Source organism: Ovis aries, chromosome 15, assembly GCF_016772045.2.
Source record: "Ovis aries strain OAR_USU_Benz2616 breed Rambouillet chromosome 15, ARS-UI_Ramb_v3.0, whole genome shotgun sequence".
Lineage (NCBI taxonomy): Eukaryota > Metazoa > Chordata > Mammalia > Artiodactyla > Bovidae > Ovis > Ovis aries.
The window spans coordinates 61892404-61902795 of NC_056068.1; the positions used below are offsets into that span (position 1 = coordinate 61892404).

General features: G+C 43.9%; 1 protein-coding gene and 1 long non-coding RNA gene across 4 annotated transcripts in view; one reads left to right on the forward strand and one right to left on the reverse strand.

Moving 5' to 3' along the window:
• LOC105602333 (uncharacterized) overlaps nucleotides 1–876 on the reverse strand; it is a 204780-nt gene extending 203904 nt beyond the window's left edge. For all 3 annotated transcript variants that reach the window (XM_015101103.3, XM_015101102.3, XM_015101100.3), the window contains exon 1: nucleotides 588–876. The gene's annotated coding sequence lies outside the window, so the exon portion shown is untranslated. The remainder of the gene's footprint in view (nucleotides 1–587) is intronic.
• LOC132657882 (uncharacterized) lies at nucleotides 185–5473 on the forward strand. The gene is made up of 2 exons (XR_009596654.1): nucleotides 185–293; nucleotides 2386–5473. It is a non-coding gene; the product is annotated as an uncharacterized LOC132657882 (long non-coding RNA).
• Nucleotides 5474–10392: the final 4919 nt, after the last annotated feature.

A 10392-nucleotide genomic window follows, 5' to 3' on the forward strand; every position in this document is an offset into this window, starting at 1 on the left:
ATGTGCACCCTTCTTTCTCACTCTAGACAGAATTTCTTGGGGAGCCCTCAGGGCCCCCCCGACCCCGCCCCGCCGGCCATATTTCTCCCTAGGCTCTTATTAAAACCAGGTGCGCGGGAGGCGGGCCTTTTTGGACAGAAAAGCCTTCTCTGGGCCCAAAGCTCCCCCTTCCGGTGTGTTTTCTAGCGGGAACTCCGAGCAGAGCAAAGAGAAAGCAGGCAACTGGTCCTGGCCGGGCAAGCGGGGGTGACCTTGTCGAGACGGGCACGCGGCTTTGGCTGTGCAAGGGCAAGGTGCACAAGGGCAGAGAGTGAGGCTGGGGGCGGGGAGGGGGGTAAACACCCAGGGACCTGGGTCATTCCCGCTCCATGCCACGCAGGAGCGGGGACCGCGGGCCCCCAGGCCTGGCGGAAGAAGAGCGGAGGGAAGCCGCACCGGCCCCGTGCATTTGAACTTGAAACCCGGGCTGGCGGCGGACTCGGGCCAGACCGCCGCAGGAGCCGCCGGAGACCCCGACTCTCCCTCCCGGGGTTCGCCCGCAGCCCCGCGCCTGCTTGCAGAGCGTCCGCCGGATGCGCAGCGCTTACCCTCGGTGGCCGGTGTCGCTCGAGTCTCCTGAGACCGGGACGGCCCTTGTGGCGACCGGTCGTGAGTGACGCGGTGACCCGGGCCGCGGAGCGCACAGCGCGCCCGCCCAGGCCGCCGCAGCCCGGCGCCGGAGAGCCCGAGCTTCCGGGGGCGCGGGGCTGCCCGGCGCGGGGTCGCTGTGCGGTTCTCTGCCCGCGACTCTTGATCCGAGAGATTAGGGAGCCCAGCAAGGGGCTTAGCTTGAGGGCCTCGCCCCGCAACCTGAAGCTCGAATCCGGCCCAGCCTCTGAGAGGGCGTTGGCTACTTAGTTGGGTCAAAGATTGGCGTACTGGCGCTTTGATCCGACTCTAGAGTGTTCAGACTAAGAAACAGGCCTCAGGAGATAGAGGAGCATTGTCAGGTAGCAAAAAGTTAAGGGGCAGAGGGGAACAGAGACCCCAAAATATGTACTTCCGATTTTTGAGTGGCTATTTCCTATTCCTTGGACCAAACATCAAACCAGCCTGTTTTCTCTTTTTCTCTAACTGCTGTCTTTTAAAGCCCAGTTACCAGGGTCTTAATAACCTTTCAGCCTGACAGCCTTGCTTTCTGAGGGACTGCATGAATTTTAAGTGACCTCAGGAAACAGACGAGGTTAGAAAACCCAGCCCATCCCAAATGTTTGCCTAATACACTGGGCTCTGTAAAAATCACTCCAAAGTGGATCACTCCAGCACATCTTCTGGCCTTGGTGCCCTGTTTGATGGGAAAAAGTGTTCTCAGCCTTAACCCCAAGATCCTGTGACAATTAACAAGTAAACTTCAGAGAAGTTTCCAGATTAAAGCTACTCTAATGATTTCTGGCAAAATACTGCCTACACCAGTTTCTCAAATTTTGGCCCACAGACCACCTCCATTAGATTCCTGGGGGAATCCTTGTATGTTCAGGATTTAGAGCTTAGAGCTTACACTGTAGCTGACAAGTTAGATTAAGAGCGATGAGCCCAGAAATTTGCATTTTTAACAAGCTTGCCTTGTGAAATGTCTGCTCACTATAATTTGAGAACTACTAGACTTGGCTCTTATTTGACATTGCTAAAATGGTGCTTGTTTTCCCATCTGGAACCCTCCCTCTCAACAGTATTACGCATTCTTTTTTTCCCCCAAGTGTAGAGTATGAAGTTTGTGCTGCAAACAAACTGTGCTTTATTTCCTTATTTCATGAATTTTTAAAATGAAATTATGCCGAAAGCATTACGTCCCACTGTATAGAGCTCTGAGCACATACTGATAATAAAGTAGATGGGTGATACTATGTGAGATGGTTGGATGGCATTACCAACTCAATGGACATGAGTTTGAGCAAACCCTGGGAGATAGTGAAGGACAGGGAAGCCTGGCATGCTGCAGTCCATGGGGTTGCAAAGAGTCGGACACGACTTAGTGAGTGAACAAAAACTAATGTTGGGCTGTTCATCATTCTGAACCACAGATATTCTTGTTCTGCTGCTGGAGACTTAATGTTTTGTGATTTGCCTCCTAACCACCAACCACCGCCCCACCTCCGCCCCCAGCCCTCCACAAATTCACTAATCCCCAGTGTATCCTGGCATCTGGTCCCATCCCTTCATGGCAAATAGATGGGGAAGAAACAGTGACAGACTTTATTTTCTTGGGCTCCAAAATCACTGTAGGTAGTGGCTGCAGCCATGAAATTAAAAGACACTTACTCCTTGTTATGACAAACCTAAACAGCGTATTAAAAAGCAGAAACATTCCTACAAAGGTCCGTCTAATCAAAGCTATGGTGTTTCCAGGAGTCATGTGTGGATGTGAGAGCTGGACCATAAAGAAAGCTGAGCATCGAAGAATTGATCCTTTTGAACTGTGGTGTTGGAGAAGACTCTTGAGAGTCCCGATTGGACTGCAAGGAGATCCAAACGGTCCATCCTAAAGGAAATTAGTCCTGAATATTCATTGGAAGGACTGATGCTGCAGCTGAAACTCCAATACTTTGGCTACCCAATTTGAAGAACTGACTCATTGGAAAAGACCTTGATGCTGGAAAAGATTGAAGGCAGGAGGAGAAGGGGAAGACAGAGGATGAGATGGTTAGATGATATCACCTACTCAATCAACATGGGTTTGACCAAGCTCCAGGAGTTGGTGATGGATAGGGAAGCCTGGCATGCTGCAGTCCATGGGATAGCAAAGAGTCAGACACGACTGAGTGACTGAACTGAACTGAATCCCCAGGGTAGGGTTCCCCAGTGGCTCAGCTGTGAAGAATCTGCCTGTAGTGCAGGAGATGCAGGTCTGATCCCTTGATCGGGACAGTACCCTGGAGGAGGAACTGGCAAGCCACTCCAATATTTTTGCTGGGGTAATCCCATGAACAGAAGAGCCTGGCAGGCTATAGTCCATAGGTCCACAAAAGAGTTGAACATGACTTAGTGACTTAACAGCAACAACAACCCCAGTGCAGTGGTGTTTGGAGGTGGGACCTTGGGGATGATTAGGTCATCAAAGCAGAGCCCAGTAGGATTGGTGCCTTTGTAAAAGAGGCCCCAGAAAGCTTCCTCATCCATCCCGCTGTGTGAGAATACAGCTAGTAGATGGCTGCCTATGTACCAGGAACTGGGCTCTCGAAAGACACAAAACCTGCCTGTGTCTTGATCTGGGACTTTGCAGCCCCCAGAACTGTGAGAAATTTCTGTTATTTATAAGCCACCCAGTCTATGGTGGTGTATTATACCAGCCCAAAGGGAGTAAGATACCTGCCAGTTTTTCTTCTACTGCTTCACTCAGCCTCAATTAGCACAGCTTTTCTTGGGTAAAATGGAAGCAGAGTCTGTGATCAAGATGGTTTCCAAACTGAACTGCACAACAAAAGCATCTATGGAGCTTTTAAAATACTGATACACACAGAATCTCAGCAGTTCCAAATATATTTGTTTGCAGAACCTATTTCATGAAACATCCTGTGCGATTAATGAGCTATCAAAAATAATACTGTCAAAAGTAGCACTGAACTGAATTTGAGGAAATAATTAAAGGCATAGACAGAATATTTGCAACAAAAAAAACTCAAAACTCAGTTGCTTATAATATAAAGAAACTGGAAATAACCCAGATTTATCCAGCAGTAGAAAGTGGGTTATATAAATGGTGGTACATTTATACGAAGGAATACAAGAGAACCATGAGTGTAGTTTAGGGACTATTTATTGGTTTGGAATGATATTCTTGGTGAGTAAAGTGAACACTGCAACATGAACAATTGCTCCATTCTTGTTTTAAAAAAGTAAAAAGTCTAGTGATAACCAACAGAAGACCCAAGAAATCAGACTCGCAAGCTGATGATAGTGAGCTTTGGAAAGAATCCTAATTTGCACTGCAGCACTGGGAAACAGAACATAGAGCTGTAGTTGGAAATCTATTGAAGAAGTAAATTGATAACCTCTCCAGGTCATTACACCTGGGTGACTGTGTCTTACCAGCAAAATACTGGAGGTTTATTCCTTGGGGAAGCTAAGTGCATTAAAAACAAGAGGATTAAATGAAAATTTAGATACAGCCCAAGCCCTGATCTCTAGTAGTTTGAAAGCCTGACGTATATTTTCTAAAGAGAAGGTTGCAGAATTCTTCTCTGATGAATCTGGCCAGCCAAAAAGAAAAGAGGGATGTCCCTGGCAGTCCAGTGGTTAATCTGCTTTCCAATGCAGGACATGTGGGTTTGGCACGTAGGTTCGATCCCTGGTCGGGGAGCTAAGATCCCGCATGCCTCGTGGCCAGAACATAAAACAGAGGGATATGATAACAAATTCAATAAAGATTTTTTTTTAATGGTCCACAACAAAAGAACAAAGTGAAAAGATGCTGACAGGACAGGCTTATGAGCAGATCCAATAAGATCACCCTGTGGTGAAGCCCTTAGTTGATAAGCCCTATCCTCACAATTCCCAATTAGTTCTTTTTTTTTTTTTCCCCCCACTTGAATACCAAGAATCACTTGCTGTTAGAAGAAAGATTCTAATGTTAAAGAGATGGTAAGAACAAACAGAAAAGACAAAGGCTATTGAGGGAGAAGAAAACCAGTATGCTTTCTTCATTAAAATTCTCAGAGAAATAAAAGAATATATGCATCCATGAGCTATCAAAAAGTACTATCAAACGCAGCACTGAACTGAATTTGAGGAAATAGTTAAAGGTATTTAAAATAGTACAAGCTATTTAAAAAATACAAAGCAGAAATGAGAACAAAGCAGAGCTCTTGGACATTAGCTATATGGAAAAAAAGGACTAAGGGATAAAAGATATAGGTAACAAGAAATGATATCATGTTTACCAAACTTGTTGGCAAGATACAGAGCCAACTGGGGGAAATTTTGAGGCTACCATAATAATTACATAAAAACTTCAGCAAACAAACAGAAAATAATGTAATTATTATTCCTAAGACAACTTAGAGCTGTGAGTCAAAGGAAAAGTGATCTTCATACTTTTTGTACTACATGGCTCAGCAGTGAATTGTGTGTTATCTAGTCATGATAATGTGAACACTAAATATTGATCTAACCAAACTTTTATGCTAGACCTGCATCAAGAAGATGAGGGTGTGAGTGTTGTGTACCAGGGTGGGCAGGTGAAGATGGACGCTAAATGCTTATATGCCTTCATGGAAATCAACAGAAAATGCCTAAAAAAGAAAACTCAAGAAGTGGTTTAGACATATGTGTTAAATACCAAAGTAAACAACTATAAGATTCGAAGTAGTTCCCTCCAAAAATAAATCAGAAAATTGAGGAGATGGAGTAGCTTGGGAACTGCTATTTGTTTGTGGTAAACCTTGGAGAACAATGTGGATGTATAATTTGGTAAAAATAAAAACTAATTTTTAAGAAAGAAGACCAATACCATTCTAAAGCTTTTCCAGATAGTCCTGAAAAGTCTGTTTCTACCTCCTGGTTTTCTCCAATCAAACCTACTTTTTTTCCAAGCAGTAGTTTTCTGCACGACTCCTCTGTGATTCTCTGCCATTGTATACACATTTTTATAAAATAGGCTTTTGTGAGCTAGCCTGGGAACTTAACCATTGCTTATATTACTTCTCTGGAGACATGTATTTCAAGTTCAAACCAAACAACTTCCAAAAATCCTTTCAGAACTTCTCCTGTTTGTTGATTGGGGACTGTATTATCCATTCCCATAAGACTTTACATACAACACAGCTGAAAAGACATTTGAAAAATCATAGAATATTGCAATTACATCTGACACTGTGCCAGCTGGTACAATCAGTGAGTGATGTGGCTACTGGAAAGAAGAAGGGTCAGGGAGAGTCATCAGGGAAGACTTTGTCAAAGAGTCTCAATTCAAGCTCAACCTGCAAAGATGGATTGTACACAGTTTAAATGGTGGCATCAATCAGGATTTTGTATGTAAGTGACAGACACTCAGACCAAACTAGCTAAGCCTGAAATGAAATTTTTTGGCTCACCTAGCTAAGATATCCCAAGGGGTCTGGCATCAGGCAAATGTTGATCCTAGTTCCAAAAGAGTTGCTAAGCTCTCTCCATCTCCCATTGTTCTCCTCTGCAGCTCCAGTCTCACTTTCTAGCTTTGCAGCATGGGGTGGTGATGAGGTGGGTGAATAACTCTATTGGCTGTATATCAGAATCCCAGGGGAAGACATCGATTGGCCCTCAATGGGTCCAGGTGAATGGACACTGTGATTGGCCAGACCTGAGCTGGCTGCCAGAAAAGGGAAGATGGGGAATAAACTGCTGGGCTGCCAAAAATAATACCTATTACATCCAGTTTAATTGTACACACCAAATATGTTCTAGTGGAGATTTATTAGAACCTGGGCCAGTTGGCAGAGTAAGTAAAAATGTCTCATAAATGCTGAAGCACCATGAAATGTTGGTTGTAAGTCAGTACTAAATGTAAGTCTACATTGGCCCTGCCCAGCCAAACTGCAATTACTCCTGGATGCTCAGCTTTCTGAATGTTTTAAGTTTTTCTTTCTTCCTAGCAGATTCATTTGTCACAGTTTCCCCGGGTATTGGCCTCTTTCTTCTAACAGAGTCTGCTTCCAACTGCAGTGAAAAATTTGTTCATGTCGTTTTTGAAAGGAAGTCAGGAGGAAAAAAATAAATGTCCGCAGTTGGAATAGTTCGAAACTGAAAACATAATGGATGTATGTTCGTGTAATCAGATTGTTCTCAGCATCTTTCACTCTACCGTTTCTCTAATCTATTGAGTCACTTTCTTGGCCTTGTTGCGCCAGTCCTCAAATAAGCCAAAAATATTTTGCTGATACTAGCTGCAATTTATTGAGTGATAGGATATTTGTAATGTACTTTGAGACTGAGCTTATAGCCCTGAAGATGAGGCAGTTAATTAGTAGAGAAATATTTTTGCCATCTTGAAAAAGCAAACCAGATTAATTAACAGTCTGTATTGGAATTTCCAGTTTTTATAGGCCTACTTTAGACGTCTGATTTTTAATTAGGTGTGAGGTGTTCCTTGACTGCTGACAATGTGAAGCAGGCTGATGCCTAAATGTGCTTCTGATAAAGCTCTCATTGATTTCAACACTTGAATACCTAATGCTGCATTGAACTTTGTATTTGAAGATAGTATGGTTGAATGCTAACTACTGTGAGTCTGAGTTTTGCTAAAGAGTACTTTGAGACTGAGCCAGATATTGGTATTTTCTCTTTAATGGATTAAGCCAGATCTCGGTATTATTCTAACTAGTAAAATCTTAGGACAGTAGAAGGAAATGGCAACCAACTCCAGTACTCTTGCTTGGAAAATTCCATGGGTGGAGGAGCTTGGTGGGCTACAGTCCATGGGGCCGCAGAATCAGACACAACTAAGCGACTTCACTTTCTTCCTTTCACTTTCACTTCATTTGCTCAAAATTACCAAAACAAGACATTACTAGATGATTACCCAAGGCCATTCTCAGCTAACTTTTTTTCTCGCCAGCTTCCCGTGATAGAGACTGAAAATTTCAAGTATTCTCCTTCCCAGCCTCCTATATAGCTAGTGATGGCCATGTGATCCAGACTGGGTCAGCAGCAATGAAGAGAGAGATGACTGGGGGATTTGGGAGAAAGGTTTTCTTAGCTCAGTGACAGACAAGATGCATAGGTAGAGAGACTTTTTATTTCCATCCTTCTGGCTTCCATCTTGTTCAAGTCACACTTGAGAAGGTAATGCCAAGAGTTCCAGCAGCCATTGATGACCATTGCTGAATATGAAAGCGAGAAAAAGCTCAAGGCACAGGAGATATCATTAAGCCACTACACCCACTGGAATGGCCTGTTTCTACATTTCATACAAAGTGAGATTAATCACCTCATACATTTCAGTCATTTGGCATTCTGTCACTTTCAACCAAAGGCATGCTTTATCTTTAAATGATTCAAAGATATGAATTATTTACCCAATGCTCATTCAATGTTCTCCCCCTTTTGACCATACCCAGATTTTTATTTGGGTATCCAACCTCTCTGTGTATCCCACGTGGTGGAAGTAGAAATAGATTCGGCCCTTGTTTACGGGGGTAATCAGTGTTTGGCTTAAGTTCAGTCAATAAATCCCACTCCCCTGGCATTGAATGGAGATTGATTCAAGGGTTAGCTGCAACTTAAGTTGTCCAACAAAAGTGAACCTTCAGGTCTTGCTCAGAATACTGAAAAAGAAATGCTCTCTTCCCTTCTGAACTACTCACATAGGAAGCCTAGAATGCTATAGCCACTTTGCCACCATGACGAAAATCAGCCTTTGGAAGTACACATTTCGGAAGGCAGAACAGAAAAACAGAAAAAAAAAACAAAAACAAAAAAACTAACCCATCATCGAGATGCTGGATCACTGTAGTTTTGGACTCGCCATTACATGAGTTCATAAATCTCCTTTATTAAAGTCAGTTTGAGTTGGATTCTCTGTTCTTTGCAACTTCAGAATGCATTCTGGTTTGATATACTTTCTCTCCAGACCGTTAGGCGACAGGCAAAGAGGAAAACCAAATGGCAATCTTTTTAGAGGCAAAGTAAAAACTCTGTAAATGAGCCATGTTAGCTAGGTGTTCACATGGTCATCCATCCTTTTCTTCCCTCATCAAAGAAATATATATATATATATGATGTATTGAACTGCCACGTGCGCCATGCTCCAGCGCTTACTCTTTTGGGCTTTGGATGAGTTACTTAACCTGCCTGTGCCTTAGTTTCTATATGCCCAAAATGGAAACCATAATAGTATCTGATCTAAGATTAAATGAGATAATATGCGTAAAGTGCCTCTCCAGGGCCTGTTCATAGTAAACGCTCGGTAGACGCTAATTATTATGATTATCAGGATCTTAGGTCAGTTAGGGATTGTGCTAGAGAGGACCCGTGTCTCCTATCAAATCTTCCAAATGATGTCTGTACAAGACACCATCCAGTAACTGAAGAGCTCATGCCTCTTCTCTTGCTCAAAAGAGAATAAGATAAGATGGCTACAGAGCTCGAAGCCCTTCAGCTCCTTAGCTCACAGACAGATCTCTTACTCAAAGGTCAGTCCTGCCTTTCAGAAGGGCCTGGAACACTGACTCTCCCCCTCCATGAAAGGAGGTGAAGGATACCCCCATCCTCTCACCCCCGGAATCCAGAACTAGCCCTGGTCAGGGCAGCACAACAGCCCGTTGTAGGGGGAAATCTCACCCTGGAAGGTGTCTGTTTTTGGCGATTGCCCACCTTACCCCACAGTCCCCTGGGGAAAGACCAGGATGGTTTTAGTAAGCCCAGAGGGAAAAGGAGAAACCCAGAGGCCGAAAAGCAGCCTTTGTAATCAGGGTTCACGGAACGGCTGCATAGTGATTTCATCCCTGGCCAAAGATGCCATAAAAAAGAGAAATATTCAGTGATCACCATTTCACATCGCTGTAAAAGACTGAGAATCGAGGCCCAGAAAGCTCGGCTTCCAGCAACATTCTGCTTTGACAGGACCTTAAAATGCCTTCTGGAGTCAAGACAGGGAGAAAAATTCTTAAGGTAACTGAGCGCAGCACATGACGAAGTATGAAGAATTCACTCTAACTGCCAAAAAGGAACACGGCCAAGGCTCCTAAGGAAAGGGGGGAAAAAGTGGAAAAGAAAGCAGAAACATTATGATAAGAAGAGAAGGGATGTTCATTTTCAAACAGAAGATAAGATATGGATTAAAGTTCATCCTCAGAATAATGTAGCAAGAAACTTTATAGCCAAACTGACTCCAACCGGAAAGGTCCCTGTTTCTCGGATCTCTTTGAATTATAGGGAAAACTAATTGGATCTTCATGTTTACCACGGAGGAAACCAAGTGTTACTCAGGATGTAAATCCTGAAGGTACTTTAAAAAAACAACACTGACCTTTACAAACCTCTCAACTTATAGATCTGTGAGGAGAAAAATAAAATGGATTTCCTGACCTTTGACTGGCTTCTAGTTGTTGTTTTTTTTTTTCCTCTACACAGGGGCCCCCAAACCCCTCACTGTCTTCCTGATGTTAATTTTCTGACTGTGCCCTCTGTCCCTGGTCAGACCCGGGGAAAGGGGACAGGCCCATTCTCCATCAGGTCCAGGTAAGGGGCGACTCCACCACTCGAGGATCCTGGGTGAAGCCCGTGGCCTCTCAGCATCCTCCACTGTGTCTAGAAGCTGGCTCGTTTCTTCACCAGTCCCATGACAATGAGACGAGCCACCACGTTTGAACACCTACTGTGTGCTGGGCGCTGTGGCATGGCATGTTCAAACACTGTCTTAATTAATCCTCACAACACCTC